Below are 16,745 nucleotides of genomic sequence, written 5' to 3'. Positions count from 1 at the left end.
GTATTTGTGTCGTGTATTTTTTATTAGTAAAAATTTGTTTGCTATATTTATGGACTTTGCGTTGTATGTAATTTCTATTTAACTTACGTTGAAATGTATGACGGTGAAACAACGTCACGGTATCAACGTTGATCCAATTTGCAAAATCGAAAGGTAATTCAACCTTCATTCAACGTCTACAAAACGACCACAATTCACCCATGAAGAAGGTAAGAGTGAAACAACGTTGTGATTTCAACGGTGAATTACCGGTGGTGGTCCGACGGTGAAACAACGTCACTATATAAACGTTGATCCAATTTGCAAAATCGAAAGGTAATTCAACGTTGATCCAACCATAGACCTGACGTTGATTCAACGTTGAATCACCGTTGAAATGCCGGCTGGGATGTAATCAATATAACTTTTCTCTAATACAACAACAAACTCTGAAACGCATCGGATGTCATTCCCTCGCTGTAAACACTAGCGCTCCCGTTTTTTTTCTGCAACCTTGATGCGTGCACATCCTGAATATTTACAAACCAGTATTTCGCCTATATATCTGAGGATTTCACTCATTTATGGTGTTTTAAAAATTAAATGTTTGCATCTAATGCAATGTAAAAAATATCGTTATCGCTAATACTCAACAACATCACATATTTTTTCAGTATAGTGTAGCCCTAATAGCATAACAAATTGGCCTCAGATTTTTTTTTTGGCACATTCAGGGTGTAAATCTCCTGTTTAACCAAATGCCATTTTATTATAGTGAATTATTTGTAACCTTTATACTGTCCAATTTTGGTAAGTCCATGTAAATGGACACGTATGTCATTGGTGTGCAGCTCTGCTGCTCTACCTCAACTCCAAGGTGTGACACTGGCCAATCAGAGATGGTCTTCTACTAAACCACAGTTGCAAAAAATGGCTATTTAAGTTAATGTTGTCTTCAACATCTGGTCTTTCTCCTCTGAACTCTGGCATCTACCAAGCATTTTTGCATTTTCAAATCATTCTCTGCAAACCCTAGAGGTGGTTGTATGTGAGAATCCTACCATAATCCTATCAAAATCCAATAGCATTTCAGCATTTTCTAAAATATTCGGAACTAGTTTATGCGCGAGTAGGTATCGCTGCAGCCTGGAGACCTCCAAGTGGGAGGGATTTTGCTGCAAGTAGGCTGGGTGACCTCCAAGTGGGAGGGGCTTACGCCGCTAGTGGGCTGGGTTGCTGTATGTGTAGTAGATACAGGGGTGATAGCGTTCCGGCACCACGCCGGATTTCCGGCGTACTGTGGCTGCGGGGGAAAAAAAAAATCAGGTTCACGGATATTGATCTGTCATTTCTCTAGATTCACAGAATTCACTCACTGCTGAAAGCGCCGGATTGGTTTTTATTAAGTGCCATTTTGTGTGCTCGCGAATCATCTTTTGAGTGTAGACGCCATGTAAATAAAAGATTAATTGTGTAATTTAGAGAGCTTTATAAATTATAACGGATCTTTGTGAGATCTCTATGAACTAAGATTAGTGACGCTTTTTAGTGATAATAAGAGGAGCGTGCTTTGCACTTTCCAGGCTATAATCCATTCAGAATTTGTATGAAACTTTCGTTTTCAGCACATATACGCTGATATGTTTTGGGAATGACATCTGCATATTTACGCTGGGTTTATTCTCGAAATAACGGTGAAGCAATAGACGGGACAAAAATATATTTCCCCCTTCTCCTTAAACAACTTAATTAGTGTTTCAGCTATGAAATAGTTCAGTTTTGTATGTATCTTAATGGTAAAGTGTTTATATTTAGTTTCGTTTTTTATTCAGCTTATTTAGAAAAACGTTTGGAGCATTTTTTATTCGTTAAAAATAAGTTGTTTTTTTTAACGAACAGCGCCCAGCGGAAGACCATTGTCTGTTTGATCAGGTTGCCTTCTCAGATCTCCACGACTTGCCTAAAATAAAAGATAAAACAGTTCAAGTATAAAACAATGGTAGCTTAAACGTTAAAGAATGTGTGCTATTAGGCGCATAGTTTGCTTATAAAAAGCTTGCAGGACATCGAGGCGCCAGAGCAATCACTTGCATTTTTTCAGTGGGAGCAATTTAAAGTTATCCGTCATTTTTGCTCTCAAAGTACGAGTAATACATCAAAAAACGTTACAGCGTTTTTATAAAATAAAGAAAACCAAAATTATGCGCTTTCTGTCGTCTGGTTTTTGAACAGGAGCGCTTAACAAAATGAAGCAAAATGTATATGCCTCACAGACATAATAAATATATTTATAGAAAGCTTTAAATTATTACTTAACGAAATAAAACAAATCGAAAACAAAAAAACTCCTTCATGTAATCCGTAAAGATGATTTTCTTTCTAAAGGCGAGTCCAAGAGGAGATTGCCAGTCAGCATCTTTGCGACACTGACTCAGAATATGTAAATAATAAATTAAAATAATAAAATAAAAAAATAAAATAAAATAATAAATAATTAAAATATGTCCTTTCTCTTTCCTCGACACATTCATTGTTATTTGTTTTTGCCGGTGCTTGGGGCGAGTTTTAGCTTATTGTGTGCGCTTGAACGCGGATTCACAGTAGTTTTAACATGGAGTGACACGACATCTGACTGACTGGCACAGTCCGGTTTTCCACTGTCATGTGTCACTTGCTAGTGGCATGTGTAGTGACCTGTGCAGGGCTCGAAATTGAGACCATTTTAGTCGCATATGCGCCCGAAATTTAAGCTATGCGACTCATAATATATATTGGGAGCATTCGTGCGACTGCATATTATGGTTATAGTGCGACCTGTTTTTTTTTTTTCTAAAAACGTGGTAAATTCGCTCTTCCCTGCCGCTATATTGGTTCATATTAGCCGTCAATCACTCAAGACTTTCCGCTGTCAGATGACAGGGAGGGAGCTTTTGTGACCGCGGGGATTGCAAACGGCTGAAGAGTGAAAAGTACACTGAATCTCGATGCGTTGTATGCACAGCGTTCAGCCAACACAATCTCACGGCAATTCATAACTTTTTCATACGTTTCCTCGTGAGCAGGCTGCAACAGCGCAAATGTCCGCTAAAACACCATCGCCAAAGAAGCTCGCCTTTACTAAGTTTGATCTGATGCGGGTTATAACAAAGAACAGTATTGCGCCGGTGGGCATCGGGAGAATCCTGCTCTGCCCCCCTCTTATTGGGCCGGCTGACTCGCATGCTGTCCCGCAAACACAGAAAAATGTAATTCAGCGCATAAAGAGGCTGAGCATTAAAACAACACGAACCGAAACCAAAACTTTTAAAAGTGAGGCTTTTCTTCCTTTCTTTTGTCCGTTCTTTCTTGAGGTCTATATTATTTTTCTATTTAATTACTGATGACTGCTTTGCAGCTTTCAGCATCGGATTAAATTATTTATTATATTATTTCGTTTGTTTTGTAGCAGAAATATTATTTATTAAATTGGCATGCATATAAAAACAATAGTACAAAATAAATATTTCTTACTACAATGCTTCATTTGTGTTTGATGCAAACCATCAATTTATTTTTCATTTTTCATAAATTAACAGTAGGACTTTATATAGCAGATAACTTGCATTAAAGCACATTCAATGCATCATGATGATGAGAAATATTATTCATTATTAGTATTATTGTCATCATCATCATCATTAATATTTTATAATTATTCAACATTCATTTTGGAATTATTGCACAAATATTAAGTCATCACAGCATTAGTTAGATAGTTGTTTCTGGGTTTTGTTAGTCCCAATTGATGTTATTTTCAAATACAATAAATCCCTTAATATACAACTTGTCAAATATATCATTCATTTTTGGTGGATGCTCCTAATTTTTTTCTGGTGCTCCTAAATATTTCAGGTTGGGAGCACCGGTGCTACCAAGTAAGAAAGTTAATTTCGAGCCCTGCTGTGTCACTCAGAGTGTCGCGCTGCATGTCACTGCAGTGACATCGACACCCGGCGAAGCTTATGACATTAATTAACACGAGCAAAACCATATTTAATCATTACGCGACTTTTAACCTAATTTATCGCGTCGCAAGTTAGTTTATTTGCTGAGCTACTCCACGATGTTTTAATTTAAACGCATTTATTTTATGTATTCGTAGTCATACTTCCGTACGTAATATAGTCATTTGACAGTACATATCAGTCAACTTTATTGTGGCATGCTTATGTATGGGAGGGGTTACACTTATCTGTTGTACTGTATATTATTGCATCCTGGCAGTTCCTTTGTTCCCTACAATATGGACTTCTCTGTGTTTTTAATTCATTCATTTATTTTATTATTTAACTTATTTTCATTTTAAGGTATTTTAAAAAATATCCTTTAAAAAGTTATAATAAAATGCATGTTGAAAACTCATAACATATATGCATGTAAGATAATAGGTGTCATTTGCCTAATGATTTTTAAATATTAAAGCAAAGAGACTTATAAGATTAAGGTGCTTATAACGTGCTTATACTGACACCTACTGGCACATGTCACAAGATCACTGACACTGGCATGTGTCACTGACATTACTGGCATGTGTCTAAAAAGAGCCACTTGACAATAATGATGATTAGGGTTACACATAGGCTGTTAATATATTTGGGCCCAGGGGCCCACGAGTTATGTGTTAAAAGTGCGTTGCATACATAGTACCCCCACCCCTACTCACCTCAGGGGCAAGGAAAAAAAGTTCAGGCTCAGGAATTTTTTCCACTATCAGCCCTGTAGATATTAATAAAACTCATCGTATGACAGTATGAAGGATATGTTAGTTAGGTAGGTGTACACATTCATAAAACACAAAAGGTTGGACTGTGTCTTATAAAAGACATTAATAAAATAAAAACTCCAGGTTTGTACAGCCCACTGGGAGCTCAAGTCCTACCCACTTGGAGCTGGCTCTCATCTCTGTTTATACCCGTCTCAGTTTACGTGGCGCCAGCATTCACATTAAAACTTACCTAAATCACCTTTTTCCCTATTCACATGGTTGGTTTGAATGGCAGCAGATCATCTTGACAATGTCTACATGCTTAAAGGCATTGAGCTGCTGCCATGACAAGATTGGCATATTACATATTTGCTTTGCATATTTTGCCAAGCAGTTGTGAGTAGTTAGTTTTTCTCTTTTTGTTTAATGATTCAATGCACCTGTCAATGCAATGCAAAAACTAAATGTTCTTCACATTTTCATTGAAATGTCATCCTCTGATATGTATATTTCACATTCTGTATGTGTGCACATGAAGTGAGTTATTTCACTACTGAAAACTAATTGAGCTTTTTTACATTTCCGGGTTTCTCAGCAGCAGAAGCTGTCATAGTTGGGTAAACAGAGAATGGGTGAATAACACAAATACATCTTTCTGGTTTCCAATTTGCTCAAATAACAAAAGAAAAACTCAACAATAGTGTTATGATGACTTTTAGAAAATATAAAAATATATGTGAGACTGAAAAGCAAAGCAAAAAGAACACTGAGAATGTTTACATGGACACCAATAATACAATTTTAATGCAATTAAGACAATATCCTGATTAAGAGTCTACCATGTAAACAGAGATTTTTGATTAATTTAATCTGATTAAGGTCATAATCAAATTTAACAAATGGAATTAAGACATGTGGAGTATGCCGATGTAGACATGTAAACACCGTAATCAATCTATTATCGTTGTGTAGGATTTTTTGGCGCATTTTGCAACAGGATAGTCTATACACACACAAGTTTGACAATATTCAGTGAAGGACCACAGACACCTGCATTGCAAAATACAGAGGTTTTTTCCCATACGGCGTGCGGGATCAAATTCCATTAAAATAGCGCACCTCCAGCAGTTCAAACTTGTATCCAATATCGCGTTTGTCACGGGGCATGAATGAACTGTTCCTGAATGAAAGTGAAAGTGCCAAACTGCAGTTAAAGAGATCCTATATAAATTAAAAAGGATCATATTTTGGTTTCAGGGTTCTCCAACAACAGGCTGATATGCATGCTAGGTCAAAACACACTTTCATTGTCTTATAATATGCATTTATTTTTACTTTATTATTCCAGCAACTCCCATATGAATCGTTTAGTGATTCATTTGTTCCCAAACCCCTTCTTAGCGTGAAGCTAATCTGTGCTGATTGGTCTGATGACAGTTTGTTGCGATTGGTTGACAGCGTGGCAGAGTGAATGCCCAGCACGGCTTGTGTGTGTGTGAGCATACCTGCTAACTCTCCTGTTTTTCCCGAGAGTCTCCTGTAATTCAGGCCCATCTCCAGCCACCCACTCATTTTGTTATTTATCCTGGAAAACTCCCATAACTTTCCCTCACACTTCCAATAATATCAAGCTGAGCACAGCGTATTCGTGACTCATGACTTCAGGATCTGTTTGTCTTTCCTGTTCTTATGTGTTTGTGGGCGGGACCTCAGGTTTCAATTTTTCCGGGTTTGTGCACGCAACAACTGGGTGGGGCTTATGTTTCTTATAGACGTCACGACAAAGCAGCTTGACTCGTTATCGAGACAATTCATTTGAAATTCAAATTTAAACCTTAGCTGGATATTTCACTTCACTTAGAGCTGTTACACACTACTTGCAAGGTCATTTTCAAAAACTCATTATAGGAGCTCTTTAAAGTTGACAAATTAAAAATAAAACACCCAAAGTTACATGAAACGCAGTAGGAAATGTGGATAGAGATGTGACACAATAACGCTAATTGAATTATGTGCTATAACATGTAAAACAGGATCATGAAAGGTACATTTAAAAAACAACTCATGTAAACAACTTAATCATATTATTGTCTTATTCAGATTAATGCAAATAATTTGATTACTGATGTCCATGTAAACGTAGTCATTGTCAAATTTACTGTCCCACACATTAGGAACACCTCACATAAGCCGTAACTAGTTTGTCTGTAATTTGATGCAAATATTATAAACAAAAAGCTTTATAAATGTACATACTGTACGTTTTTTTTTAAGATCTAAATATTACAAAGTTGATGGGAGCTGATGAATCTGATGACTATTAATTGTGTTATCACTGTCTTATGAAAAGGTTCCATTAAGAATAATGAATTTAATACAATATATTGAATCCACTGCGTAGTGTGTACAGACAGTATGACCAATAGAGAACAAATGACTGACAATGTGGTAAAACAAAAAATATATACATTACATAACAACAGCTGGTGAGTAACTTAGTTTATGGTATATGTTATACAAACATTTTGTGCTTAATGAGTATTAATTTTAAGTAATTTTATTGTTACTTTCCATCGCTGTGCTGGAACAGATCTTGAACCACACTATTCCCCAGATTAAAGCGGAGTGAGGTCAGCGCGTTGCCTTAACTCAGGCAAGAAAACTCTACGGAGTGAGTGTAATATGAATAATGAAGTTGTCCCCTGAGCCGCTAATATGACCTCAGGGCTGTGGTCCAAACAGTTTGCCTCAGTGTTTGGGTGTAGTCGACCCGGGGTATCCTTCAGACCCTGCAGCCACTGAAATGAAAGCTGTCTCACTGCGGTTTGTAAAATAGTTGGACAATGAGAGCATGTGGTGGCCATGACTCAAGGCAGTCTGGGTGAGCAGAGGAACTGCTGAGCTCTGGAGGACAAAGGAGAGCGAATCGGCAAGAAAACACGCATTGACCTCGTTTAAATTTACATGGAAGGATTTTGCCAATGTTTCCAATGTCAATGTATGTATATATTTAGGTAACATGATTAGATTTTTTAATAAAATGGATCTCAACAGTAGAGCGTGATCTGTGACCTGCATTTATCTAGTTTTATCAGTACTAAACTTAATGCGTCTTTAAAATATGATTATGTGTTACTTTTTATGACTTAACAGCTTACTGTATATATAAGGGCTGGGTCGTATTTAGATAAGTAGATACAAGAACACAACGCATGCAAATGATAACTAACATATCTTTCATACTGTCATCTCTTAAAGAGAACAGCTGGCAGTCTCAGTTGTTTAACTGCCATAATACAGTCTGAAGTCTTTATTGGATTACATAACTCTTCTGGCAACATTTAGGAGCGCAAGACGTGGAATAATATCATAAGGCCCCTGATTGGTGAGCAGATCTTAATCCCCGCCCACATTCCTCAGCGACTGCTCACTCTGAGGGCTTTGTGTTTTTCCTGGCTAATTACACCATGAGTGTATTCCAATATCAATATCGCTATACACTCCACTAAATTTTCAATTTCTTACCTGAACCTGCTCTGAGCTTTCCTAAGCCTTTCGCTTTTCATGAGTCTCTTTGCTTCGTTTTAGGGGAAGGAATTTCGTGGTAGCCGACAAAACAAAGTCTGGAAGCAATCTTTTGTTTTAGAGTATGTTAATTCACCAGAAGCTAAAACTTCGTCAGTTCGGAAAAACAAAAGTCTCTCATATTTTCTAAGCTCTGTCGGCTCCATGCTGGGAATGGGATGGGTTTCATAAATCTCAGAGCCAAGTTCCTTTGAGTCCATTGGGGGGCCAGGCATCAGCCATGACTCAGTCTTTCAAGTGTAACACGAGCCAAGACATCTGCATCGCTCGAGAGGAGGGTACTGAGGCACAGATTTGGAACACTCAGCGTTGGGAATTTTGGGAAGCGGCGATGCCTATCAATGACCCACTTTAATTTCAAAATGTTCATTTGTTGCCACAAGATGTTGTTTTTGTGTTGCTGATTGTCAGAGGAGCCATTGGTTTTAAGAGGAGACAAGAAAAGTAAGCTTGCTGTCATCATTTTCCTCAGGTGCTTCCATAGCCTGAGCTAATATTCACAGCCAGGGGGAAAGTGTGTGTGTGTGCTGTCTGAGTTCAGAAGCAGATATTATTGCAACACTCTGGTAAAAGTGGAGAATTATTACACTGCTATGTTATTCATTAGATTCAATGTACCATGCATTTAGAAGAGTTCATCGGTGACAATGTTTATTAGGTTTTGTGGTTTTTAGGTAGTGATACCACATGGAATTAACATGTTCAGAATTAATCAAAATCAATCCGTCTCAATGCAGATGATCCATTGAAGTACTACAGTAAATGATCGAACCCAAGTTACATGGCATATGAGTGAACGGCTTAGTCCCTTTATTAATCTGGGGTTGCCACAGCACAATGAACCACCAACTTATCCAGCATATGTTCTACGTAGCGAATACCCTTACAGGCCACAACCCATAAATATGATTAATGATACTAATCTCACGATTTAGTCATGATTTTTTAACAAAATTATTTGAAACAACTTTTAGGTGAAGAGCCTTATCATTTTTTCTTAAATGCTGCACATTTTTGCAAAATATTATATATTTTCTGCAATAACAAAATTGCTATTTTAAAAAAGAATAAAACAAACTGAAGGAGACTCATTAATATAAACAAACTAAAACTGTTACTGTGTTAGGATAATACTTTTTTTTTTTTTTTTTTTGAAATATCAGTATATCTATGTTTTCTGGCATAAGTTGAGGTATTTGCATATTTACAATGTCTCCTGCTGAAAAAAAACTGGGGTGTGACATGGCTGGTATGGAGAGGAAAGCCTTTCCTAAATCAGAGAGCAGAGTGTACAGAGGTTTTCAATAGGCCTTCTGATCCAGAAGACTGGCTACTGGCATAAAAAGCTATTATAAGATTACAAATTATAAAGTAGGATAGAGACAGGAGCTGGGTATGATTATAAACATGAGTAATTAATATTAATTGTGTAATTAATCAGTATGAGTATCAGTGTGATACACTTAAAAAGAGATCATCTTGATTTTTTTTAATATGCAATAATAATAAGCAAATGACTAAAATATCATAAACTAATTTGAAAAGGAGAGGAAAAAAAATAATCAAATACCTGCTTCTGTAACAGGACAACCTTCTCTTTCAGTCTGAAAAACATCTTCACACATTTGCGATGAAAACACTGATGCACCATGTGATCTCTGTAGTACTAGTCGGAGCGAGCATAGCTGCAAATCCTCTGGTCCCCATGGTTTGGCTTATTATTAATAGTTTTTTTGCATATAGATGTCTGTATGTGACAGTAGTGTTTCACTGTGCTGATGGTTTATGTGCATCATATTCGTTGTACTGTTAGTGTAAGTAACCGTCTTTTTGCAGAATTTGCACACAGTTTGTCTAGCGCACATCACCGCTGTCATTTTACTCTGCCGCCCCACCTCTTCCTTGCCGCAGATGTGCAGGTAAAGTGAGCAGCTTGCACCTGTAGTCACAGCGCCCCCTCTGTTCAAATAATGTATTACGATTCATTTCAATCGTCACACATTTGAATCGATTTTCAACCAGCTCACGGTGAATCATTACATCTCTATACTGTTTACTTCTCTTCCCCATTCATCCCACTGTTCTCTTACCATCCCTTTTATCTTTAGATCCCATAAATAAAGTCTAGCTCAAATTGTGGTGTTGTCCATGCTGGTGAAAAAACATTTTTTAACTTACACTCACTGCATTTCAGCAGTAAGAAGCATAAAGAATATTGAGCTGATTCTTGACTACAAAATTTAATCGCAAATCAAATCAAAACTGCAATATCTTTTTAAAAACTGCAATTAAATATTTTCCCCCAATCACAGCCCGACTCAGGTAAAAAGTTTTGATTGGTTAAAGCAAAGATAGACAATTCGAAGTAGCCTACCCAGATAGCAAGAACATTTGGGCCAAATATGGATAGCTGGTGCAGATATGGCATAAACAGTAAAGTGGGATAGATTATTACCATATATGTTTTGCCATAAAATCAGAATAGGTGGGAATGTTCCTTTGGTTCACAGCTCCTATTGTAATATGTGAGCCAGTTAACAAAAACACAAGATCCTGAGGTGCAGCTATGGCTGACATCGGTAAACATCAACTTCTGGCTGACTTTGGGATTGTGTTGAAAAACACTCGAAACTGAACACAAGTCTGACAGATATCTGGCACGCCACTCTTCAGTTGCCAAGACTACTGTGCGAGTTTAACATTATTTCTTCCCCCTGTCATTTGCTTCGGGTAAGTTATAATTTGTCAATAATTTTATTTAAATATTCATATATGTCAAAGTTAGCACTCACTGAGTGATTAGTTATTCATTTAATTAAGAAATGTAACGAGTTAAATAGTATTTTCCTGTTGTGAATGTGGTGTTTATGTAACGTTAGCGTTAGCTTTATTCATAAGTCATAGTCATTTTAAAGATAAAATACCGATTCAAATAATCATATTAAAAAAGTCATGAGAAAAAGGATAAACGTTGATTTTTGCTGGGATGAATTGCAGACAGAAATCCACCCATCAACATACACATCATCAGAGGGAAACAACGAAATATGCACAAGGTAAAGGATGTTACATTTGTAAGCTTCACTTATACTAGTCCTTCAAATCGAAGCACATGTGGACATGAAGTTGCAAGCCAAATCTTTCACATTTTCCTCTTTCTGCTAACAGTGCTCGTGTGTGTCTTTGTGCAATCCTGTCAGTGTGTGACCTCCCATGTCCTAGAGTCCTGCCACCACACCACACCCCCAGCTCTCAGCGCGTCTCTTCCACCCCAGACAGGAGCCAGGTTGCCAGAGCTACGCTACTCCCACCCATTAGCTGCAGGAATCCAACATAACCATGGTAACAAGTCTCTCACCCCAGGGGAGATGAGCAACAGAACTGAAAGACTCCATTCAATTTCCACATCCCTAGTCCACTAGGGCTGACAGCCTCTCATCGCTTGTGTTGCAGTGGGCAGGGGTATGTGCTCATTAAAAAAGCCAACACACACTCGCTCACTCCCTATACACAAGTCCGTGGACACACACTGCCGTACATGCGCTTCGTATTATCTTCGCATTAGACCGCATCCATCCTTAACATGAATGCTTGAATTGCATCTGGCCACTTAGCTTGACAGAAGATGGTGTTTTAGGGATGGGCTTGTGTTCTACAAGCACAGTTGGCGTTGTTACTGTATGTTCCTGTGTGTTTCCACCCTTAAGATTAATGGAGTGTCTGCCTGCACTCCTAAAGATGCTGAATCAATACTCGTATTCACTTTCCGCCCCTTCTTAATAATATAAATTTTGCATCTATAGATTACTTTGAGTAGAGTTGTCACTCACATTTATTGATCTATAGAGTAAGAGAGAAATTAAAATGGCCCCAGTACTGACACCTGAGGCACACCGGCCTCCTTTATATACATTAACCTAATATATTGTTGTTAATCTGTGCTTTTTTTGCAATTAAACATCACGATATCTGGAGACACATCTACTCCCTTGTGCGATGATGGCATTGGTGCGAGTGCTTCAAATGTACCTCGATGAATCCGTGCTGATGAGATCCAGGAAAGGTTAATGAAGCACAATGGGAAATCAGCCCTCCTCCACTAGTGCTGTGAAGAGGCTAAAGGAGTTCTCTCTAGGTGGAGTGGGAGAGAGCAGTTTCAGGTTCTCTCCAGTGAGCGATGAAGCACCAGTGCCCACACTGCCTGAATCAAAGCCCGGCCCAGCCCCAGTGCGCAGGGAAACCATGCAGGCTTTCAATTATTAGTCAGGCTGGGGACTGGAGACTGGAAGCAAGAGGTAAGAAACTGCTGGCGAAACTCCATATATCTGTTACTCTACTGTTTTTTTGAAAGCAAAATAGATGTTAGGAATAGAAAATGTTAAGAGTGGGGAACACGAACTTGTCTAGAGGTTTTCAGAGGAGAAACTATAATGGTCAGGACTTCAATTCTGATAGCCTTCAAGTCGCCACAGCAGAATGAACCGCCAAATTATCCAGCATTTGTTTTATGCAGTGGATGCCCTTCAAGCTGCAACCCAGTACTGGGAAACATCTATACACCCTCACTGTCACAGACACACACACACACATACACTACAGCCAATTTAGGGCGTACTCACACTATGCTATTCGAACCGTGCCCAGGCCCGTTTCCTGGATCGTTTGAGAAGTGTGAGTGCACTGAATTGGGCTCAGACACGGTTCACTTGGCCGGCCCTGGCCCGGTTGGAAGAGGTGGGCCTGAGCTGGGTTCACTTGGGCTTTGGCACGGTACGCTTGTAGTGTGAGTGCAAAACGGGACAAAGCATGAAACTGAGACTTGACTTTTAAGGGACTGTTTCATATGGATTTATTAATCAATCTTACTGTTCAATGAACGCAAGCTGCCGTACGCAAACCCCTCACTGCACGACAGCTGCGCACCTTCAGCAAACCTCCTCATTTCTGCAGCAAGAGGGCATTTGATTTTTTATGAGCACCAAAAGTGGTGGGTCTGTTTGACAGAATATCTGACTGCGTGTCCCCACATCCCTAAGGACTGTTTGGCGAAATATTTGACTGCGTGTCACTGCATATCAAACGACTGAAATGATATAACTAGAGAAATCTCCACTGTGCTGAGCGAGAGCGCTCACTGAACAGCGCAGCAACGATGACGTAAGCGTGTCCTGGCCCGATTGTAATGTGAGTGCGGGCCGTCGGGGAAGACGGGAGGGGGAACAAGCGTGCTTTGGCCTGGTTCGAGGCAACTGTACATAGTGTGAGTACGGCCTTAGTTTATTCAATTCACCTCTAGCACCTATAGTTCAATTCCCCCCAAAAAAGGACTCTTGTGAAGTCATTCTTTTAAGTGAATTTAAAACATACAGCACAAGTGTCGTACTAGAGTGATATAAAAAACACAATATGTATCTTTTTTTTTTAAATTTCCTGACGTTTAAATAGGATCCAAATTCCACTGATTTTGAGGCCCACCACAACGTGATATAGGATTGTGGTTTTCCCTGCCCACCGAATTGATAGGTTTTCTTAACCTAATTCTGGTAATTCTTAACCGCTAAAATCACCATGTCCGCATGGTGTCAGTAAAGACTAATGTGTGTGTGTGTGTGTACTTCAAACGGCATTTGTGTGAGACTCATCATTTCAAAAAGACTTGAATAAACTTCACCACAAACACATGAAATAACCATACTTAGTATTTTTGATTAAGGAGCTGTATTTCAGCTTCATCCGAGTCTGTCATGCACGTGGGAGCGATGGGTGGGAAGAAGCAGCTCATTTGGATTTAAAGCTGCAGGCTACAAAAACAGCTACAATGGACCCAGACACTGAATTGGTCAGATTCTGGAGGCTATAATAAATAATCTGATGAATATTTTGAGCTTAAACTTTGCAGACACATTCTGGAGACACCAAAAGCTTATCTTACATCTTGTAAAAGAGGTAAAATAGGTGCCCTTTGAATAATTTAGCATTTTTACAATGGAAATGAAGTTTAAACTTTCATTCTTGGGTAACACAAAAATCTTATCACAGCAGCTCAATGTATTTTGCCATGCAGATAAGGTTGTTGATTTTATTTTGGAGGTCTTCTACAACAGGTTTGCATGCATTCAAGATGAAAATAAAAACTCATAATAGACAAATGATAACAAATAATTGATGATAACAAATTATTTGATGATTTGTTCCTTCTAAACCTGCTATATGTGAGTTTTTAAAATAAATGTTTTGTCTCAATATCTCAATGATGAATTAGTCTCAACGTAATGTTGAAAACACAAACCATCCTGAAGACTGGCCAAAGTAGGCTGGCAGTATTATGTGTTATAGGTCTAAGTAATTCAGTTACAGAAATTGGAATTCCTGACAACATATTTCAACAGCTAGTATTTATTTAGAATAAATGGTAACACTTTACAATAACAGTACATTGATAATGATGAATTAATGTGTGAACTAAATGTATCACGAATTAATGAATTATGAATTCATGATTCATTATGAGTTAAGGTCGTGCTAATAATGAACTAACTTTAACTACAACATGAGTTCATGTGTAAATAATGACTACTTTTTATTACTTGTTACAACATGTTATTAATTAATGTATTAATTAACATATAAGTTTAAGCTAAATGTAACCAACATGAACTTGAACTATTACTGTATAATTATGTCATGACTTTACTTGGAGGGGCAAGAACTCCTCATGAACTCCTGTGTTTAAACTGTTGATGCTGACGTTGACTGAACACTTCTATTGTTTTTCAGTGTAAACGCACTAGACGGATGTGCATAAGGAGTTCATGAGTAGTTAAGAATGGCTTGATGATGCTGTGCCCCTCCAAGTAAAGTCATGACATAATTATAAATTATACATACATATCACCAGTTCATGATGGTTAAATTAAACTAACGTGGTAATTATTATTTAACAAACAATCATACTAACAAGTAATTAAGGTAGCCGTTATTATTTTTAAGGCCATAAAAAAATGTAAAAAAATAAAATAAAATCCTGCAGTAACTGCTGTCTCATTACCACCTGATTTTGGTTGTGTTTTGGTTTTGGTAAAACAATTAACATTTTGCAGATTCTGCAAGTTGTATGTAAGCTTTCAGCTGTATATCTGTTGAATAGTAACTGCATACTATGAGTTCGGTTGTTAATATTTAACATGATGCTTTGCAGGTTAGATGTTTTCCTGGATAGACCACAGCTACTGTACATCTTAAAAAAAGATTTGCACAATCTAACAGAAACAATTGAATTGCAATTGCATAAATAGAAATCTTGTGAATCAAAACTGAACCAGAACCCTAATTGCCTATCTTTTTGTTTAATAGTTGAAGAACACAATATTTTTTCATGATTGACTATCTATGAAGCTAAGTAATACCCTTTAATAATGCATAATTCACCTCTTTTATCTCACTTATAAATAGTGCTTGATGGCACTGGTCCCTCCTTTAGAAACAGGAAGTATGGGGTGGAGACAGTGAGAGAGCAAGAGATAAACAGAGAGAGGCAAAGATACAGCAAGCGCATGGGGCTCTTAGCCAGATATATGAAACCTAAGTGAGCTCGACCATTACGCCTCAAGAAACCCCATCTGGAAAGTTTGCCATCTCTATATAGTAACCTCAGAGGCCCCAAAACGTGTGAGATATGAGGTGTTTTTGTGAGCAGGATGAGAGTGGGAGAGTTGTGGTCAGAGGGTGGAGGCGGTTTGTTATTAGTTCGATGGGTGTGGTGTCAGCGCTGTGAGATGTAGGTGGGTTGTGAAATTAATAGAGGGTGCGCCCAGGGTTGCACTGCTTTGTTGTCTCTTCAGCAGAGCTTACGCCAGTTTGTCCACACTACAGTTGCACCTTGCTATCAGGCAGATTGGCCACTCAAAGGACTTGAAAACATGCTTTTAACGCTGCTCCTCCCAAGGCAAAGTTCAATCCAGGCATGCGACGTGGGAGATGAGCAGCAGTCTATCAGCAGTGGCTGGACCCGTGCAGAAAAGAACAGGGCAGAACAACAAATATTTGGCAGCCATTTGCCCATCCAAAGGCACACAAGTGCAGCCCCCAGTCCAATGTTTGCTTTGCTGGTGGAGAGTGTCTCCACTCACTTTGTTTTCACTGAGGTCATCACAGACGTCAGAAGTGTGCGCTCTCGGCCAGTTCTTTCTCTCTCTGCCCACCACCGCACCGTTGAGGATGTTTCTATGATGTAAGTGTAGCTCCACGCCCTTAACGCCCTTCACCGATAGCCCAGAAAGTCCCCAGAGTTAACCACCTCCCTCAAAGGTTGTCAAAGCACTTACACACTGAAAACAGGACTCTTTCTCTGTATGTTTATCTCTGTGTAAACAATGGGTCTTGATCTGGTTTGGTGAAGGGATAATTTGATTAAAAAAGGGAGTAGATTGATAGAATA

This window comes from Danio rerio, chromosome 9 (genome assembly GCF_052040795.2).
Source record: "Danio rerio strain M-AB ecotype USA chromosome 9, GRCz13ab, whole genome shotgun sequence".
NCBI lineage: Eukaryota > Metazoa > Chordata > Actinopteri > Cypriniformes > Danionidae > Danio > Danio rerio.
The sequence above is the reverse complement of the archived record's forward strand: the minus strand, read 5'-3'. Positions refer to the sequence as shown.